The sequence below is a fragment of the Vipera berus genome, assembly GCF_964194415.1.
Source record: "Vipera berus genome assembly, chromosome: 2".
Classification (NCBI taxonomy): Eukaryota; Metazoa; Chordata; class Lepidosauria; order Squamata; family Viperidae; genus Vipera; species Vipera berus.
The window spans coordinates 27,605,860-27,628,083 of record NC_138203.1 but is presented as its reverse complement, the minus strand read 5'-3'; the positions used below and the strand labels follow the sequence as shown (position 1 = coordinate 27,628,083).

The 22,224-nt window shown below is 39.1% G+C and overlaps 1 protein-coding gene across 4 annotated transcripts in view; it reads left to right on the top strand.

Annotated features, from left to right (window-relative positions):
- The window catches only part of PDE4D (phosphodiesterase 4D), a gene marked incomplete at its 5' end in the record, with an annotated part of 761,328 nt that overhangs the window by 76,438 nt on the left and 662,666 nt on the right, over positions 1-22,224 (top strand). For 2 of the 4 annotated variants that reach the window (XM_081318715.1, XM_081318717.1), the window contains one exon: positions 14,893-14,977. The exons of the other annotated variants lie outside the window; for them this stretch is intronic. The remainder of the gene's footprint in view (positions 1-14,892; positions 14,978-22,224) is intronic. 4 annotated transcript variants of the gene reach the window in all.

Genomic DNA, 22,224 nt, shown 5'->3' with positions numbered 1-22,224 from the left:
CACAGCAATGCCAAAGGACACTAAATTTGATGAAGGCTGTTTTCTCCTATGCTCAATCAATGTGGCACAGTGAGAAATTGGAATGATGCCATGATTAAAAACAAAACTGAAAGCTGAAACTGAAAGAAAGGAAGAAAGAATTATTTTCTGTACTAGAAATACAACTAATACATGGCTATTCATAATTCACAAAAAAGATGGAATTCTAACCATTTGCCTAGGCCTTGAGAATTCAAAGAGACCATTACCATAGTTAATAGAAATAGAATTCTTAGCAGAATTAGCAGGCACAAAGATATTTTCCAAGTTGGCACATCAATGAAGAAAGACTCGACCATATATATCTTAATATGCCATACAATCAGTATAGCTTTAATTACATGCTTGTTATGTTCATGACACTCAACAACTGATACAATATTCCAGGATCCATAATATATATGAATGAGATATTTGTAAGTGGTACCATAGAAGGAGAACATAGTTATCAATTAAAATTGGTACTAGAAAAAGTCAGGTCTTCAAATGTTAAACTGAACAAAAGCGAACATTGTTTTAAACTTCAGGAAATGCTAATGAAATGTGGCATTAAACCAGAGCAGGCTAAACTAAAGGCAATTGTAATAGGGCAGAAAGAGATTCAGAAGATTATGGGAATGGTAAATTATGGCCCCAAATTCAATCCCTGCCTGGTAGCCTACATCAAAATTGGAGGGCATTTTCTATACATGACAAGGACCTAAATAACATAAAGAATATTCTGAATATAACGTTTATTATGGATTGGGTTGGGGGTTATTTTAATCCAGGAAATGATTGGCTCATCATTGTGTATTATACAGTATATGTATCATATGCTTTAACCCTCGCTGAACAAATATATGCTGTCCAAAAAGTCCGTTTGATTGCTGTTTGGATCAATTTCTCGTGTGTGTGTGTGTGTTTGTGTGTGTGTGTGTATAAGAAAGCTTAAAGCAGAAATTAGTTATTTCCCTGAAATCACCATACTGAAGAACAAACTAATTAATAACCACCCAGAATACAGCAACTGTTCCTGGCATTTCAGTAATAAGACTTTGATCTCGGTTTTAAATCAATTTATGGCAGATGCTCTCTCTTGATTATATATCACTGATTGAATTTAGAATATCAAAGAGGAATTTAATTCAGAAATTCATATTAATGGAATAGAACAGGGATCCCCATCTCCCGGTCTGTGGCCCGTTCTTGACCACGGCCTATTGGAAACTCAGCCATGAAAGTGGCAGATGAGCGTATGAGCATGCAAGGCTCCATTTGCACAAGCAGCATGCACATGAAACCTTCCCCTCTCACCCACCACTGTTGCCACCATTGCTGCTAGTCCATGGAGCTTGAAAGATTTGGGACCACTGGAATAGAACAGAACAATCCAGTACACAACTAACAAGAAATTGCAACAGCCCTTAAAAATACAGAAAATTCTTGAGGAAGATGATGAAGTAATCTGAAAATATGCTCTGGATCATGCCACAACCTAGACACACTTGATTCTCTTGTCTTTTTGGAACATCAAGGCATGCTTCTCTGATGTCATCCTATCAGCATGTCTTACTCATTACAGCCCAGGTACATTAAAGCTGTGTAGGATTTGAGATCACTTGAAGGCAGGACAAGAAGCAATGGATGGAAACTAATAAAAGAGAGAAGCAACCTAAAACTAAGGAGAAATTTTCTGACAGGTAGAACAATTAATCAGTGGAACAATCTACCTCCAGAAGTTGTGAATGCTCCAACACTGGAAATTTTTAAGAAGAGACTGGACAGCCATTTGTCTGAAATGGTACAGGTGAGAGTCTCCTGCCTGAGCAGGAGGTTGGACTAGAAGACCTCCAAGGTCCCTTCCAACTATTATTATTATTATTATTATTATTATTATTATTATTATTATTATTATTATTATTATTATTATTGTTATTGTTATTGTTATTGTTATTGTTGTTCTTGTTGTTGTTGTTATTGTTGTTCTTGTTGTTCTTGTTGTTCTTCTTGTTGTTGTTGTTGTTATTCTGGTTGTTGTTAATCATCACACAGTCAACCAGATGTTCATACTGGATTTAACATTTTTGTCTACTTATCGAGTCCTTACCAAGGACCTGAGATAGGCAGGTGTGGATGTTTGATGGTATTACAGATATTGTCATAGGATGGAAGCAGTTCCTAGTAAGGCCTCCTTTTGCAATTGACTAATGGCAAATTTTTCAATACCAATGGTGTTCAAGTGATGCTCCAGTTGTTTTGGGATTGCACCTAAGGTACATTTACTATTGGTACTACCTTTGTTGTCTTTGCCACCGTCATTATGTTTCTATTTGTAGGTCTTTGTATTTTGTTATCTTCTCCAGTTCTTTCTCATCTATTCTCCTGTCTCCAGGCACTGCCACGTTCACTATCCAGATTTTTTGTCTTTCTTATTGACAATTGTTAAGTCCAGGGTGTTATGTGGCAGGTGCTTGTCTGTTTGAATCCTAAAGTTCCAGAGCAATTTAACATTTTCATTTTCTATGACTTTCTCTATTTTATGGTCCCATCAGTTCTTGCTTGCAGGCAAATGATATTTCTTGCAGATCTTCCAATGCACCATTGCTGCTACTTTGTCATGCCACTGCTTGTAGTCAGTCTGTGAGATCTTATTGCAGCAGCTTACCAGGTGACCTATCCACTGTTTCTTCAGCTTCTTTGCATAGGCGGCACTTACTGTCTGTTGCTGTCTTCTCAGTTTTAACTTTGTATGCATTTGTCCTTAAAGTTGGTCTTGTGCAGCCAGAATTAGTCCCTCGGTCTCTTTCTTCAACTTTCCTGCTCTTAGCTAGTGCCAGGTCTTGTGATTATCTGCTTGCCCAGCTATTTTTTTTAATGTACTGGCCATGTAGTGCTTTGTCTTCCCATGCCTCTATTCTGTTCTTCATTTGGTCTTTCTTGTAGGCCAGTCTGGTCTCTCCAGTAGTCAGTAAGCCTTCCTGATATACTAATTTCAGTGCATCTTTATCACTGTCCTTCAAATATTCTTCCAAAGCTATTTTTTCTTCTTCAACCATCTGATGTACTTGCTGCATTCCACACCCATCTATTTGCCTTGGTAGATAGAGTCTGTCAATGTCACTATGTGGATGAAGGGCATGATTCATTGTCATTATTTTTCTGGTCTTCCTATCCATTGCTTTTAGTTCTGCTTGAGTCCAGTCCACTATTCCAGCTGTGTATCTATTGACTGGAATTGCCCAGGTGTTGATTGCCTTCATAGTATTTCATCCATTGAGTTTGAACTTTAAGTTCTTCTTCACTCTCTTGATGTATACGCCTCTAATCTTTTTCTTGACTTCAGTGGGCTTGATGTTGTCAGCTTGAAGGATACCCAAGTATTTGTAGTAATCTTCCTCATCCAGACTCTTAATGTTATTTTCATGGGGCATCTTGATTCCTTCAGTTTTCACTATTTTTCTTTGTTTATATAGTAAGTGTGGCACATTTGTCCAAGCCAAACTCCATTCCAATATCTTGACTATATATAAGGACAGTGAGCAGTGATTCTATTTCAGATGATGTTTTTCCATACAGCTTCATATCATCCATGTAAAGAAGGTGGGATGATGATGATGATGATGGTTATTTTCCAAGAGACATGTGAAAGACATGTCTCCTAACTTACCATGAATATGAACAATGAAACAGAGATTCCTCAGTGAAAAAAAATTCTTTTTTCCAGAAAAGTCATCCCAGTCTGCTAGTGTAACCTTTCAGAGATCAGAATTTTGCTTTGTTCCCTTGGAAAAAAGTAAGCATTGACTTATTTCACTGTATCATAAAGACTATGTTATGACAAAAAATAGTTTTCATATTATTCAAAGTAACTCAGCCATTGGATTAGTTAGCACAGATTATTATTAAAACATCAAAATTGTTTTAACTAGACATGGCATACAATGAGCCGTGATAACAAATTATGGACCACAATTTGGAGATATTAAATTTAAATATTTTACTATAGCATATGGATTTGAACTTTTGTCACCAAGTCCCAAGTACAAATAGACTTGCAGAAGCATATACAATGATTGTCAAGACTTTCCTACAAAATATGAAGGGTGCTAAATAAGACTTTTGTCTTCTTAAAACAATGTAGAATGTGGAAAGTTTCCAACTCAGCTTTTGTTTGAGAGACCATGGTGAACATCTTTCCATTCTCAGGCATGAAAATCTAAAGACTTTGTGCTGTTGAGAAAAACACTGAAAAAAAAGATATATATGCAATTCTCACCATATTGGCAGAGCTGTGTCTCTTTGGCAACACTTAAAATTTCAGTGTAAAAATTCCAAAAGTCTGGGGACTTCAGGAAGAGGTAATATTGCCAAAGCTTACCGTGATCCTGTTGAGTCAAAACAGAATTAGAACAGGTTCTTCAGTGTAACTGAATACACTTTCCCCCAAAAAATAACAACAAAGGTATCTAAAGCACTATCAACAGAAAGCTTAGAACAACCAGTGGCAACTGAAGATGATAAAAAATAGCTCTTATTATATGTTATATAAAGCCAACTGAAATCAGGAAAGCGAGCAGACTAACTGAACAGTGCTGAATGTTTTGTGAATAGCTTATTTAGAGGGAAGAGGATGTGAGGATGATGGGTTTTTTTTTTACCAAAAGTTGAACCTATTCATATTCTGAGGAAAAATATTTCTTGTGATAAGTCAGGTTCCTTATTAAGCTCATCTTAATAAATGCAGGAAGTTTATATCTTGTGTTATTGCCTCTTCAGAAAAAATATCACAAAACATCTCCAGAAATTGGTTGTTTGTGGAATTTGTATCTTTGGAGGCTTTGAGAAGAAAAACAAAAACATATGCTAATTACTGAGAAATCCATAATTTTTATTTGCATGCAAAACTTAGTGTGACTTTTGAGCTGAGGAAAATTATGCACTTTTGGCTTAGGCCAAATATATAAGGGAATATGTTGAATTAAATATTTCTTATTTCTGCATGAAAATGTTTGGGAAATCTTTGTCTTTACATGGCCCTTTCTCTTAAAGTACATCTTTTTACTAGCATTTTTGAAGACATTTATTTTTGCAAAAAGATGCTTTGTGCAAAATACATAGCTTGCATTCTTTCCTTTTTGTATTAAAATCTGCATTTCAAGATTTCGAGAAATATGAATTTTAAAGAGTAACTGTGCTTCCTCATAGGCATTTCATTCCAAATACCCAGAATTAGATATTAAAATGGGGACCAAAATAACATTTCCTCTTGTATACTGTTCTCTTCATAAACCTTAAAATGAAGTCAGAAGACTTTTTCTTCTAAAATTTGGGCATGGATGGGGAGAATAGTTGGACATTGTTTTTTTGTTTATTTGCTTTATTTCCCCCACCCCCTCTTTTGTGCTCCATACCTTTGCTCCCACAGATCTGCAGCTGTGTCTTGCTTTTACCACAACACAATTAATTGGATTTCAGTACAGTTTCATTCCTGGAGCTTAGTAACTAGGTCTTTCCTTTTGCTTCCCTTTTTTCTATGGCTTCATCTGACATTTTCTCCCTGGACAGGCAGAAACAAAAACGCATTCACCAGATGGCTTGTGATACTTCAAAGGAGTTGTCACAGAAGCTGACAAATGACACTGTGGCTTGCACAAGGCCATTAAAATAACAGAAGAGAAAAACAGGATGCATGGAGATTCAATCTTTATGAGGAAAAAAATTCCTTCATGCAAAAGGAAAAGAGGTTATATGCCAAAATATGTTCCCTTTAATTGACAATATTTTAAATGTTGAAGTCCTGGGAGTTCACAGTTGGATAGTAAACAACAGGAAGTTGCCAAGTTTGGAATAACTGCAGTCTAGAGAGAATGATGGCAAGGAAATGTTTCCATAAATCAGGGGTGCTAAAAATGTCATTGAGGCTTGCACAGACCTGCCAGGTAGGAAGATAAAAAAATGTATTCAGGAAGAATTAAGGAGCAAAATGGGTGTTTTATGCCTTGCAGGTATGCAGGGCAATGAAATTTTAGGAAAAGGCAATGAAATCAACTGATGATTTGGCTTTCTCCTTTCCAGAGCCCAATATGGCCCAGAATATTTGTGTTGTTTCCAGGGCATCAGCTATTGCGTTTTTTTCACTAGGAGAACCTAAGTACCATTTAAAAAATACTTTTGTGAAAAGGGAGCATTAAATTATAATTGTGTTATTTACAATAACTGTGTAAACAGTAATAAATTTCTTAATGATAAAATATTTACATAAAATGAAATTTAAATTCAGAATCCCAATTGCAAATGGAATATTTTTTATTTTTGTGTACTATTCTTCAGTGTGATACTATACAGATATGTTGGTGGTTTTTGGGCAAGACCTTTTTAATTTGTACATATTTTAATCTTGTATTTTATATTTTAAATGTTATGTCATATCATGTATATATGCCTAATTTTAATTGTGATGCTTCTGATACGAATAAACAAACTGTCCCCATATTACACTTTATATCCCTGATTTCCCAGTGAGCATGAGCCAAAGTCCTTCTAGACGCTGTAATCCAACATATCTGGAGGTGATAGATTGTTTTACATAAGAAAATGAAAAAACATCATCAAAAAAGTTTTGATAAAGGGATTGCTATTACTTTCAGGACCTTCTGCCTTTCAATGCAAGAAGTGAGATCCACAGAACAGGGAAAAATAAACGTATCCTCCAGATGCAAAATTGTATATCAAATTAGGTCCCATTTGGCAGGGTTATCTGACATTACATTTGCCAACTTTCTAATTACCCAGAGTAAATTCACATTACCATGCTGATGCCTGAGGTCCCTTGCTGTTTTTCCCCATCTCAGCATTCCTTGTAATGACAAGCAGCTAGAGTGAACAGCTACTTAATTCCTTATAGTGCTCTCTGAGAAATGTAAGGAACACTATACTCAACACTAACCATGAGCACTAAAAGAAGTGGGGGAGGGGACTTCTGAAAGAACAGTTTATCAGAGCTTTCTCAAGCTAGCAATCAGCTGTGAGGTTACCTCATAAAACAGGAGTGGGGAACCTGTGGTCCTTTGATTGCAGTACTGTAGTACTATTTCCAAATGGAGTTGACAGGAGATGTCCTGCAGGTAGTCCTCAACCTATGGCCATAACTGAGCCCCACATTTTTGTTTCTAAGTGAGACATTTGTTATGTGAATTTTGCCCCAATTTTCAACCTTTCTTAAATTGCAGTGAATCACTGCAATTGGTAAGCTAGTACCACAGTTGTTAAGTGAATCTGGCTTCCCCATTGAATTTGCTTATCAGACGGTTGCAAAATGTGATCACATGATCCTGGGGCATGGCAACCATCATCAATATGAGTCAGTTGTCAAGCAACTGAATTTGGATCACATGACAATGGGGATGCTGTGTTGGTCATAAATGTCACTTTTTCCAGTGCCATTGTAACTTCAAATGGTCACTAAATGTAAGTTGAGGACTACTTGTACTGTGTAGAGAAACTTGGAGGTACAAAAGTTACTTGCTTATAAACTCTGTGAGAAAACACATATTTAGAGTGAGAAAAACTTAAATGTTCATAGTTTGTCCCTGTGATGTTATTTATCAAGATCTTCATTTAATGTCTTTGAAGGACTTACATTTCTCTATATTGTGAAAAATGGAAATAAAGATTTATTACAGTATCTTTGGGTCAGCACAAAAGACCTCATTACCTTCTAGAAAGATGGGAAGAATGTGTAGGTGCTGATTTCTACAATGCCATAACCACAGCCTGTCATGATGAAAAGAGAGCATATTGCAGTTGTTGAGCATCTGTGACTTAAGATAAAATTCCCATTATAAGCTCTTTTTCAGTCTCTAAACATTTCTACATTTAGAGATTGCAGCAATGTTGTAAAATAAATTACAGGTCCTGGAACACTGCACTTTTCCTCTAGTCGTTGACAAAATCCTTATTTTTGTCCTTATGTTAACTTTTGTGGTTTAGAGACATTAAGAAGGACTGCATCAGTTATACAGTTTTTTTTAATTTGGTTTGGAGATAGTGAAAGCTGAACATGGCATATGGAATCAAGAAAATATTTATAATAACTTAATTTTCTATGCTTTTAAAATATTTGCTGACCATATTAAAAATTGCTGCACTTTTCTAATGTTCCTGATAGAGGCTGTCTTTTACTACTTAATTTGCCTTCAAGATTGGATATTAATCAGAGATATCAGACTACACCAAGATTGAATCTATACTTTTAAGAATAGCTTTCCTGGATCAGACTGATGCCCAGCAGCATTCCATCTCATACGGAGGTCCACCAGATTCATAAAGGAAGCCTATAAATCAAAGATCAAAGTTGTCTCTGATTGTTGCTCCCCTGCCTCCAGCATGAAGATATGGATTTTCTTTATGTCTAGAGGCAGGAGCAATAATAAAGATCTACTTGCCATCTATGAATTTGTCTAGTCCTGTTCTGAAGCCACCTAAAGTAGAGAGAGCGCTTGCTCTTCGGCTTTGAAAAAGAGATGAGCACCGGCCCCTAGAGTCGGAAATGACTAGCACGCATGTGCGGGGGAAGCTTTACCTTTAAAGTAGAAGCCAACATCACACCTAGTGGCAGTGTATTAGATATATTAATTCCCTACTGTATTAAGAACTATGATCTCTTAATCAATTTTAAGTTGTCTTGTGGTCAGTTTCTTTGGAAGGTATAAGAGTAAGGAAGATGACCTTGAGAGAGGCAGACTCTCACCAAAGCAACTAGGGCTAAAGTAAATTTTCAAAGGACGAAGTGTTCAGATAAAAATATTCAGAAGTGGCTCAAATGGACACCTTCCCAATTCATTGAACTATAAGAAGGAGGATGTACAACAAAATCAGACTTGTCACATTATGCTATTGTAGCCAATCTCAATAAAAGTAGCTGTAGACATCCTGAAATGGAGTTCATTTCAGGGTCTGATCTACCTAGAGGAACTGACAGATGCACTTTATTTCTGATATTATGGGAATTGGACAGATTCTCCGTTTCCTTTTTTCATTTACTATGCATACTTTTACATACTTCAGTTGTCTTTCCTTTGTAAACATCTTTTCTTTCAGTCCTTGTATTCTGTCCTTATATGAAAATATTCATCTCCTTCTGGTTATCTTGATTGTCCCTTCTTGCATCTTCTCCAGCTCCACAATATCCCTGTTGAAATATGAAAACCAGGATTGGACACAATAGATGTTTAGATGTGGTTGGACCATAGCTAATAACATCAGCCAATTTGAAAATCCCAATTTTAATAATCCCTACATGCACATTGTATAGATGATTTAATTGAACTACCTAAAATGCCCCAGGGTCTTTTTCTTGTTTGGTCACTGGAAGTTCAATCTCTATCATGTTATAAGTGAAACATGGATTTTAACCTCAAATGTACATCACTTTACCCTGACTGACCTTAAGTTACATTTGCCATTTAGTAGAGTGGCCACGAAATTTGATAAGAATCATGTGGAGCTATTCCTAGCTCATTTGATTTTTCATCATCTTAAATAATTTTGATATGATCAAAATACCCCAGAATTAATTCTTTAGCTTGTAGCTAAAGGTTATAGCCAAAGGTTAGTAAATAATGACTTTATCATTCATATATGTTCATATATTTTTTTAATTTCACATTCCAACCAGCGCTTGTGTCTTGTATATAGAAAGTAAGAAGAAATACTGTTTTAAAATATGTTTTCCATTTTCCAGAAGGCTTTCTATTATTGAAAAAAAAGATAAACTCAGAGCAGTTTTTGAGTTTAATTTGAACTTATTTTTGGCATGCTTTTGAATTTCCTTTATTGTTGCTATGTTTCAGAGAGTGTTTTTCTCTCTCTCTGTTATATAACTTTCCATCAGTCTGAAATCTTCCTGACTGGCCATGTTTCAGATCTGAAAAGCACCCCTGAATTGTTTTGCTTTGGTATTTAATAACAGCATGGAAAATCAGGGCCATTGGGTAGATCCCTGGAGAAACCATGTTACTGAAAAAAAACCCAGAACTTTCTCACTTTCATAAGTTGGTAGTGCAAGAATATGACACCCACTATTGAAAATTTAACTTTAATGCCCTTTTCCTTTGTTTTTTTTTTAAAAGGAAATATGGAAAAGAAGAAAGGACATTAATTTTGCATCACTCTCATTGAAAGTGGTTAAAAAATGGAGAAGCACAACATTCCCTCCATGACATTATTCATTACAAGGTCACTTGGCAGGCAATGGGAAAGATTTCTGCATGATCCCAAAGAAAGTTGTTGTTTATCCAAGTTGACAGTATTGGGCCAGATAAAGGATGCACAAACTATGGTGTGGATGTGGCATACAGCCCCAAAAGAATTTTTGTGCAGACATCAGTATGGAGGACAGTCCTTGCTGGTTTTAAATTAATTAAAATTGACTGTTGTGCTTCTAAGAAAAGGTTGAGGAGGAAGGATGGGATGAAGATATATTATTGGATGAAGTTTAAGAAAATACGATTTTTAATAATTCATTCTGAGTGTGTGACAGTAATTGCATGTAATCCCTAGCTAGTGAGATGCTGAACAGCAAGACTTCCTCTAAATTCCAGGTTTCATAATCTGTGTATGAGCATGCTTTGGTAAAACTGAATTTTATTGTTGCTGTAAAACAGAAGCGAAAGGAACCCAAACTGACCCATACTGTCCTTATTGTTATCAGGAAATTCTGCATATGGAATGGGTTCAATTGAATAATAAGATTTGCTTAGTCTGCACTGTCTCTATATTACTAAAAATAAATGAAGTCCTCAATTGACCAAAGTAATGCAAGACAATGGAATAACTGGAATGAGGGTACTTGGATTTTAGGGAGTGGGGTTGATGAATACACAGAGGATATTGTCTAGGCTTGTTTATGAATGAAAATGCTAACAAGTATATCAGAAAATATGAATTGATTTAATTTATGTAAATGTTGTAATCCAACTAAATTTAGGGAATGATACAGTGGTCAATTAACATCCAATACAAAAAAATGAAACTTAATGGTGTGTGCAAACTATCACATAATATTGTTCATTTCATACTAAAATACTGTCTAGTATCATCCAACACAGATTAGAGCCTTACATGGAAAGAGATGCCAGAGGTTCAAGAAATTTTTAGAAAAGGCTGAGTAATAAGAGACCTTGGTGCTCTATGAGCTTGATTGTTTTTGTGCATAAATTTTGTTACCCAACTAGGTAACATCTTCAGTGTAGAACTGAGTGAGGTTTGTGGTCTGTTTATATTCAGCTGCATGTTCTGTAAGTATTGGTGAGGTGGTTGTTTTCTCCTTGGAAGTTACTTGTTTAAATTGTTGATTATTTGTTGAGTTGGTATTCCTCAATTTGGGTATTGTTTACTGCTTGATTGGTTGTATGGTGTTAATCTGGTGGTTCTGCCCCAGGTGCCTGATGGACCCTGAAAGGTTCCAGACGGAGCTTGGGACATTTCCTGCTTCCCTTGCCCACGACTCTGCCGAGGCCCTAGTAAAAGCCTGGGAGAGGGCGGCTGCTGGGGCCTTGGATCGAGTTGGGCGCAGACCCCAGGTGGCCCCCTGGTTTACCGAGGGGCTCCAAGAGATGAAGCGCCGGAAAAAACGCCTAGAGAGCTGTTGGAGGTCCAGCAGATCCGAATCTGATCAAACACAGCTAAGAACTTATCTTAAGTCTTACCTAGTGGTGATGGAAGCGGCAAAGCGTGTTTACTTTTCCGCTCTCATTGCGTCCGCAGATAACCGCCCAGCCGCCCTGTTTAGAGTGACCCGCTCCCTGTTTAACCAGGGACTGAGGGATGACCCCTTGCAGGGTAGGGCTGAGGAATTTGTGCAGTATCTGCAGGACAAAATCGCTCAGATCTGGGCTGGCTTGGACTCCGACTAGGCAGTGTCCAGCGGAGTGGAGAGGGCAGGCCTTGATTATACCATTTGGGGTGAGTTTGACCCTGTGACTCTGGATGATGTGGACAGGATCATGTGTAAACTGAGCGCTACCACTTGTTTATTGGACCCATGTCCCTCCTGGATGGTTTCGGCCGCCCGGGAGGTTACAGGGGGCTGGCTCCAGGCAGTGGTCAACGCTTCTTTGACAGAGGGTGTCTTCCCCTCCTCTTTGAAAGAGGCGGTGGTGAGGCCCCTCCTCAAGAAGCCTGCCCTGAACCCGGCCTCATTGAATAACTACCGTCCTGTCTCCAACCTTCGCTTTGTAGCGAAGGTTGTTGAGAGTGTGGTGGTGCGTCAGCTCCCGCAATTCCTGGATGAAGCGGACTATCTGGACCCGTACCAGTCCGGTTTCAGACCCGGCTACAGCACGGAAATGGCATTGGTCGCACTGGTGGATGATCTCTGGCGAGCCCGGGACAGGGGCTGTTCCTCTGTCCTGGTCCTACTTGACCTCTCAGCGGCTTTTGATACTATCGACCATGGTATCCTGTTGCAACAGCTCGAGGGTTGGGAGTGGCAGGCACGGTTTTATGGTGGTTCTCCTCCTACCTCTCGGGCCGTTCACAGTTTGTATTGGCAGGGGGACAGAGATTTACCCCGAGGCCCCTCACTTGTGGGGTGCCTCAGGGGTCGGTTCTCTCCCCCCTCCTTTTTAACATCTACATGAAGCCACTGGGTGAGATCATCCGTGGCTTTGGGGTGAGGTATTACCAATATGCGGATGATACCCAGTTGTTCATCTCCACCCCGAGCCAACCCAGTGATGCCCTTGACGTGATGTCCTGGTGCCTGGAGGCAGTGCGGGTCTGGATGGGAAGGAACAGGCTCAGGCTCAACCCCTCCAAGACCGAGTGGCTGTGGATATCGGCATCTCGTACTGTCCAACAAGTTCCTTCTCTTTTGATGGGGGGGAGGTACTGCCCCCCTCAGAAAGGGCTCGCAACTTGGGTGTCCTCCTGGATTCATGGCTCAATTTGGATGATCATCTAACAGCCGTGACCAGGGGGGGCCTTCACACAGGTTCGCCTAGTGTGCCAGTTGCACCCCTTTTTGGACCGAGATGCCCTATGCACGGTTACCCACGCCCTCGTCACTTCTCGTTTGGATTACTGCAATGCTCTTTACATGGGGCTGCCCTTGAAGAGCACCTGGAGGCTTCAACTGGTGCAGAATGCGGCCGCGTGGGTGCTTATGGGAGTTTCTCGGTACTCCCATTTTACACCACTCCTGCGTGAGCTGCATTGGCTTCCAGTTGCCCTCCGGGTGTGATTCAAGGTGCTGGTTATAACCTTTAAAGCCCTACATGGCTTAGGCCCGGGGTACTTGCGAGACCACTTGCTGCCATTGTCATCCTCCCATCGCCCGGTTCGCTCTCACAGAGTTGACCTCCTCAGGGTGCCGTCAGCCAGGCAATCCCGGCTGGCGACCCCCAGGGGGAGAGCCTTCTCTGTGGGTGCGCCGACCCTCTTCAATAAATTGCCCCCAGACCCCTGACCTTCAGTCCTTCCGCCGTGACCTGAAGACGTGGTTGTTACAACAAGCAGGCCTGGACTGACTACGGTTTTAATTAGCTTTTTACTGGTTTTTAAATTGTCATATAATTATTGTATTCATTGTTTAATTCTTTTTTAAATTTTCTATTTTATGTTTTTAATTTTTATTGTTGTGCACCGCCCTGAGTCCTTAGGGAGAAGGGTGGCATATAAATTTAAATAAATAAATAAATAAATAAATAAATAAATAAATAAATAAATAAATAAATAAACCCTGCTTATCTGGATACTGATTGCTGGTGAGCAGATATTCTGGTGTTTTTGTTTCTTTGTTAGTTTTTTAATTGTCTCTTTTGAATGGTGTGTAAATGTTTACCTCTATATGTCTATCAATGGCTGATTTGTCTGAGTGTCTTGTTTCCAGGAATTCCTAGCTTTTTTGGATTTAGCTTTGTCTAGATGCTCACAGTTTCCCAGTTACGTCTGTCCATGTGTTGTGAGATTAAAAAGTTTTCATCATGTCGTCTGACTGCTAATTGATGTTCATGGATGCATTCTGCTAGTCTTCTGTCTATCTGTCCTACATAGGATGTTTTAAAGAAATAAAATTCACAAGGAAAAAACCACACACTGTCGTTTCTGAATATCTTCATCAGCAGAGAAATTGATGGATAATAGCACTTTTGGGAGACCTGAAGAGCTGGATTAAATAGCAGTAGAAATCCATAGTTGTTTAATCACTTTTTAATTTTTGTATTCTGTTTTTTATTATGTATTGCCCTGTTCACCGCCCTGAGTCCTTCGGGAGAAGGGCGGTACACAAATTAAATTATTAAATTATTATTAATAATCTGGTGATAGTTGTATATAATGCTCCAATGAATTGTATTAATGAAAAAAACTAAAGATGAATTTGGGGAAAGCTGTGCATTATTCTGCATGAATATAGTGTCGGGAAGTGGAGAATATTATGCTGGTTTAATGAAATGAGAGGGGAAGAATATAGAGAAAATGCTTGGGTTATTCAAAAATATCAGTATCAGGTACCACAGGTATATTTTAGCTTTTTGTCCTTTCTCTTACTCCTTTGAGAATGCCGTTGCCCAAAATAAATAATAAGATTGTTTTATGAATATCCCTTCAGAAAGATGTTTGATTCTTTTCAAAACATGGATTAAAATTAAGCCCGTATGTACACATGACATAGGAATAAGTACACATTTAAGCATGGTTGACTTGTTAATTTATAATGAAAGGCCGAGAAAATTTGTAACGGATGTAAAGTGATCAGAGCTTCTGTATATGAGACAATCCATTTCTATGGTAGGTCTTAGATCATGGAAGGAAAAGAAAGAAGCAAAAACAAACTAGAGTGAAACTTGTGCCATATTATTGTCTCAACAGAATGAATAGAAAGCAGGTTTGAGAAATGAGAATATGAAAACTGGTTGGAACAAAGTGAAAAATATTATTTTAAACAGCGAAAGAAGTAAGTGCATCTGTACTAATGAAAAAATGCTTAATGAAGTGAAAGTGGTTTTGAACAAGAAAAAGATGAATGTGAAAGAATAATTGCTGCAAAAGCTACAGATGACAGAACGATAATGTATTTTAAGAGAAAAAAATAGTTGTGAAGAATGTAGTCAAGGAGAAAATGCAGAAAAATGTTGATGGAAGTAAAAATAGTTTTGGAAGTGATTGAAAATGGGAAAGCGAGGAGCTTCTAGCTGGGTGAATTGAATTAAAAATAAAAGTGATGAAATGATTTGAGAATACTGGAAAGAGTATTCTAGAGATTTGTGTGGGAATGATATGTCATAGAAGCAGGACTGAAGTACTATAAATGCTAGGATCCAAGAAAAGAATTGAGGAAGAGGAAGGGATAAAGGCTGTGATAAATTCGAACAAAATGGTAAAACTGCTGGTGTAGATAGTGTAATTGGAGAAACATCTTCTCTTTTTTTACAACAGACTATATGCTGCCAATTTTCTTTTAACTACTGTTTCCACATAAACACCTGCAAACTATTTCCTTTTGTCCACATCGCACATCCTTTAACCTCTTTAGTTTTAGTATTTCCAATTCCCTTGTTTGTCACCTCAAAGCCTGCATCCTTCTTAGGGTTTTTTTTTTGTTATGGTCAGAGCACCTACAAGAGCCCCCTTGTTCCACAATCTTTCAGTAGATTGTACATTTGTCCCCCTAGGCCAGAGATGGGCAACCTGCAGCTTTTGACCTGCAGGTTCAACCCAATTACAGCTGAAAATTTTGGTTCTTTTTTGAGGAGGTTAAGAGACAAATGGATTTCCTTAAGATATTGGTAAGGCAGACTTTCATTCTAAAGTGCTACTACTGTGTTTCTGGATTCCTTGTTATTACTTTATTGTTACAGAACTTATTATCCAAATTACTGTATATTTTACTATCACATCATTACCTGGCCCATATCCTCTGTTGATGCGTATTGCAACATTTTCATCCTGCTTTTCCCTCCGGAATTCAGAAAGGCTTATCCTGGAGTGAATAGTGACCTCAGCCCTGAGTCTTTTTTTTTAATCTTGATTTTTAATCTTATAAAAATCTTGAATTTAAAGTGTATGGCTACAGTTTGTATGTGTATGTATGCCCATATGCTTCTGAGTCAGTTTTTTTGAATTCTGGTGAATCAAGTCAATTTTTTGACTGCTGCACATATCCCTGCAGTTTTCTTGGCAAGGTTTTTCAGAAGTAGTTTGCCATTACTTCCTACCCAGGCCATTAGAGTGATTGGCTCAAGGTTACTCAACTGGTTTTGTGCCTTAAGGCACAGTCTCTCAGTTTGTAGTCTAGTGCCTGAATCACTACAACAAACTAGTTCTCATTATATTTATTATCTCAGGAAAATAAAACAAAGCTAGCATGAACTTCTTGTTAATAGATATAGCAAGGAGGACATAATTATGAATCCTGTTAATGTCTACCAGAATTAAAATCTTGATGGCATACATGGATCTCGTTGTACCACCATTATAGCAAATTGAGAACTGTGACACAATTTAAACTGTAATACCATAACTGGTCCCCCAATTATTGGGTAATATTTATGATAGAGTGGAGGATTTAAATCTGGGTCTCTTGCCTTCTTGCACGTACCCTGGTTCTTATTTGTATGTCAGGAGAGAATCACTATTATTTTGTTATACAGGTAGTCCTTGATGTATGACCACAATTGAGCTCAAATTTCCACTGCTAACAAGACAGTTGTTAAGTACGTTTTGCCCCATTTTGTGATCTTTCTTGCTACAATTGACCTTGCTTGTCAGAAAGTTGCAAAAGGTGGATCACATGACACAATTTAGCCAGTTGCCAAGTGTCTGAATTTTGATCACATGACCATGTACTGCAATGATCATAAGTGTCATAAGTCACTTTTTCAGTGCCACTGTAACTTCAGACAGTCAATAAATGAATGGTTGTAAATTGGAGGGAGGGAGGGGAGGGAGGGAGAGAGAGAGAGAATGAGAGAGGCCCAATTATTGAAAGAAAAAATGTGTTCAATTCAGTTGAAGTGACATCAGAGTTCTTTTTTAAAATTCCATATTATAATACTAGTGTGCAATGAACTTTGCTTATGGATTCAGCTTACATCTGCATATACTTTAGTGACAGGATTTCTCTATAGTGCTCAGTGGCCAAAATGAAATAATTAAGTACAGTGCTTACTTAATATCCAGCTAAGTACAGAAAGAACTGTCCCTGATCTTATATAGATGCATAAAGGAGCATGACAATTACGTTCCTATAAGAAATTGTTATTGTGGAAACTAGAACAATTCCTCTTTATGTCGTATTGGCATGTCCTGTTGTGATTCAGTTTCAGATGAATGGGATTGTGGAGCCGTAAACACAAATATTGTTTATTAATTTGTGACCATGTTTGGAAAATGGTAAATGTTGTCCTTAATCTGTACTGTCTCTTAATGAATGTAAGTGTACATAACTAAATTTGTGCATGTATTATAATAAAATATCACCACTAATGTGTTGAAGATTTTGGAAGAGAGATGATTTTCTGAGAAGGCTTTTCATGTGTTCAACAGATGTTCTTATGTTGAAGTGCCAGTTTTTGAATTGATATAAACATCTGTTTCATTGTAAGTCCTCCCCAAGGTGTAACAGTGTGCCAGTGGAATAATGTGTTCGTGATCTTCATTAAAATTGAAAGTAGAGAAGGCAGAATAAGATATTGCTAATAAATAGTTTGAATGATGATTGTTCAACAACTTGAAAGATAATAAACAAAAGCAGCAGTGTTGATGATAAAGCAAGAAAAAATCATGTTGGGCAAAAGCTTTATTAGAAGATTAGAACATTTATTATATATAAATAAATAAATTTGTAAATCAAAGATTTACAAAACTTCAAGCTTCTGAGCTACCTACCGACAGCTTTTCACTTTATAGGTATTTTCAGATGCTTTCTAAAAACAGGAAAAAAATGGGAAGAGGGAAAATGAGGATGGCATCCAAGATATGTCTGCATAAAATTTCTAAACTTAAATTCACACAGCTTACTAAGCCCTGGCCTTGGTTCCTAAAATAACACTCTGGGGTAATATGCCCCTTGATAGGTTCCTTGAGACCACCAATTTCCCAGCTCTGTGTTCTTTTAATAATAATAACAAAAAAGAATGGAAAGCAACATTCTGTATGCCTTAAGAATAACAAAGGTAAAAAAAACATTCTTAGAAAATAAATGTTGGATGGCTATAGTTCCCTATTTGTAATCACATGGATTTGGATGGCTATAGCCACACAGTAGCCATTTTGTCAATTCCAAATCTGCCAAGAGCCACAGTGCAGGTTTGAGTTTGCTTAATTTTATTATGAAAATTATTTATTTATTTACAGCACTACAAATATCTGTATATTTCAGCACACCTTACAATAGAAATATATAAAAATTCAAAACCTCATAGATGAATATTTTTTTTAAAAAAAAACAGCAGCATAAGCAATAAAAATACAATATCTTGATCCAATGGCATTTTGTTCCATGATGGAAAAAGCAGAGGTTACTCTCAGTTGTTGGTACATCAGTAGCAGGTTGTGCAAAAGGTGCGCAGTTGTAAGGTTAAGAGTATATGGTGGATTTTATGCAAGTAGCAATACCAATAGCACTTAGACTTATATACTGCTACACACAGCTTTACGATAATACAATACGATAATCTTTATTGTCATTGTCCCATACAGAACAACGAAATTGAAAAATCCACATCAACCCCACAAAACCCAACAAAAACAACAAAAATACATATCAACATACCACCCACCCCACATATACACATTTAACCCCTAGAAACACTCTAACACTCTAAAAACTAAATACAAAAGTTCTCTCAGAAACTGCATTCTGCTGCATTCAAAGCCAAAACCGCTTTTGGATAAAAACTATTTCTCAAGTGGCTGGTCCTGGTCTTTATGACCCTATACCTCCTTCTAGAAGGCAGAAGCTGAAAGAGTTCATTTCCGGGGTGCGTGCAATCCTGCACAATCTCCACAGCTTTCTTATAACACCTGGAGGCATAGATTTGCTTTAAAGTAGGAAGAGTACACCCAATTATTCTCTCCGCAGTCTTTACGACCCTGGACAGTATTGTTTTTCCCCTGATTGTACAATTCCCAAACCACACACCCAGACCATAGGTTAACACGCTCTCTATGGTACAGTGGTAGAATGCCAACAACAGGTCCTTTGAGAGATTATGCTTCCTGAGAATTCTCAAGAAGTATAACCTCTGCTGTGCTCTCTTCATCACAACTTTGGTGTTTGCTGTAGGGAAAAGAATTCAGACCCGGGTCAATAGAGATGCTCTGAACCAGCCAGGCACCTTCGTCTCTCTAAAAAAAAACCTGAGCAACTGCCCACTGAACTTTTATTCACCTCCTTTTTCTGAATACCAAATACAACATTACATAAACCCCATCAATCTCAAAAAAATAGGATACATAGTGATAATTGGATACGTAGTGAGAACTTCTCAGGTGCCTATGAGATCATTACAAAAACAAGATACTAAAAGATATATGTGAAAGCTCTATCATAGAACCAGGAGAGTGTGCTCATCACTGTAATTCACGTAGAGGCCGATAAGAAATGTTTGGGAAAGCTGAAGGTTGGGAGGCCAAAAACTGGCCGTTCCCACAGTTTGCTCCCCATGTCAGATCATCTCTTAACTCCATTCCCAGAAATCAAAACACCAAGACCTGTTCCACACAATTCCCTTCAATAATAAGTTAACAGCGGTTAACTGAGTCAGCATATTGCCCCCAATAATCTGGATCCTCATTGTCCTGACCTCTCAGCGGCTTTCGATACCATCGACCATGGTATCCTGCTGCGGCGTCTCAGGGGATTGGGAGTGGGAGGCACGGTTTTACAGTGGTTCTCCTATCTCCAGGGACGCTCGCAGTCGGTGTTGACAGGAGGGCAGAGGTCGACCGCGAGGTCTCTCGTTTGTGGAGTTCCTCAGGGGTCGGTCCTCTCGCCTCTCCTGTTCAACATCTATATGAAACCGCTGGGTGAGATCATTCGTGGCTTTGGAGTTGGGTATCATCAGTACGCTGATGATACCCAGCTTTTTCTTTCTACCCCAAACCACCCCAGTGATGCCCTCAACGTGATGTCCCGTTGCCTGGAGGCGGTTCGGGTCTGGATGGGGAGGAACAGACTTCAACTCAACCCCGACAAGACCGAGTGGCTTTGCATACCTTCATCCCGGGTCTATTCGGATATTCCATCTCTTTCTATGGGGGGTGAATTATTACCCCCCGTAGATAGGGCTCGCAACTTGGGAGTCCTCCTAGATTCGCGGCTTACCTTGGAAGATCACATGGTGGACGTGACTAGGGGGGCTTTCGCCCAGGTTCGCCTGGTGCGCCAGTTGCGGCCCTATCTAAGCCGGGATGATTTATGCACGGTCACTCACGCGCTCGTGACCTCTCGTCTAGACTACTGCAACGCTCTCTACATGGGGCTTCCCTTGAGGACCACCCGGAGGCTCCAACTGGTACAGAATGCAGCCGCGAGAGTTGTGTTGGGAGTCTCCCGATACTCCCACGTGACACCTCTGCTCCGTGAGCTGCATTGGTTGCCAGTTGTCTTCCGGGTGAGATTCAAGGTGCTAGTAATGGTGTTCAAAGCCCTCCATGGCATGGGGCCGGAGTACCTCAGGGAACATCTGCTGCCGGCATCAAGCTCCCTGCGCCCTGTGCGTTCCCACAGAGAGGGCCTCCTCAGGGTGCCACCGGTCAGAGAATGCCGTCTGGTGGCCCCCAGGGGGAGATCCTTCTCTGTGGGCGCCCCGGAGCTATGGAACCAGTTACCGGTTGAGCTCCGGACGGCGCCCGATCTGCGCTCCTTTCGCCGCGATCTGAAAACATACTTGTTCGAGCAAGCCGGCCTGGCCTGAGGGGGGATTGGTGGGGTTTTTTATCATTTTTATTGGGGTTTTTACTATGTATCAATTGTATTTTAATCGGGCATGCATTTAATTATCTTTTAATTTTTGTAAATTTCTGTGTTTTATTCTTGCCCTGTACACCGCCCTGAGTCCTTCGGGAGAAGGGCGGTATAGAAATGATAATAAATTAAATTAAATTAAATTAAGAATAGAAGTCTGAGTCAACCTTGACCTGGTGAAAATCAAATTGCTAAACTACTGGCAGCTGGCAGTCAGCAGAATTAGCCTGCCATACTGCATTCTAACACTGTGCCACCACAGCATTTACCTTTTCCCTTACCTTAGATCAGTGGTGGGATTCAGCCGGTTTGGACCACTTTGGCAGAACCGGTAGCTAACTTTTTGTTGCCCAGCCCCAGAATGGACTTCTGGTAGCAGCATCCACACAGAGAACCGGTTGTTCACATATTTGAATCCCACCACTGCCTTAGATACCTTTTCCTGAAGATCTTTCTGTTTCTTTGTTATATTTATTCCAGCCACAACCAATTGACCACTTTGGCTTTCCTCTATGAACACTACAGTCATGCTCGAAATTGTTAGCACCCCAGAAATTTTTCCAGAAAATCAAGTATTTCTCACAGAAAAGTATTGCAGGAACACATGTTTTGCTATACACAGGTTTATTCCATTTGTATGTATTGGAACACAACAAAAAAGGGAGGGGAAAAAGCAAATTGGACATAATGTCAAACAAAACTCCAAAAATGGGCCGGACAAAATTATTGGCACCCTTAACTTAATATTTGGTTGCACACCCTTTGGAAAAAATAACTGAAATCAGTCGCTTCCTATAACCATCAATAAGCTTCTTACACCTCTCACCCGGAATTTTGGACCACTCTTCCTTTGCAAACTGCTCCAGGTCTCTCTTATTGGAAGGGCGCCTTTTCCCAACAGCAATTTTAAGATCTCTCCACAGGTGTTCAATGGGATTCAGATCTGGACTCATTGCTGGCCACTTCAGAACTCTCCAGTGCTTTCTTGCCATCCATTTCTGGGTCCTTTTTGACGTATGTTTGGGGTCATTGTCCTGCTGGAAGACCCAAGATCTCGGACACAAACCCAGCTTTCTGACACTGGGCTCTACAGTGCGACCCAAAATCCTTTGGTAATCCTCAGATTTCATGATGCCTTGCACACATTCAAGGCACCCAGTGCCAGAGGCAGCAAAACAACCCCAAAACATCATTGAACCTCCACCACATTTCACTGTCGGTACTGTGTTCTT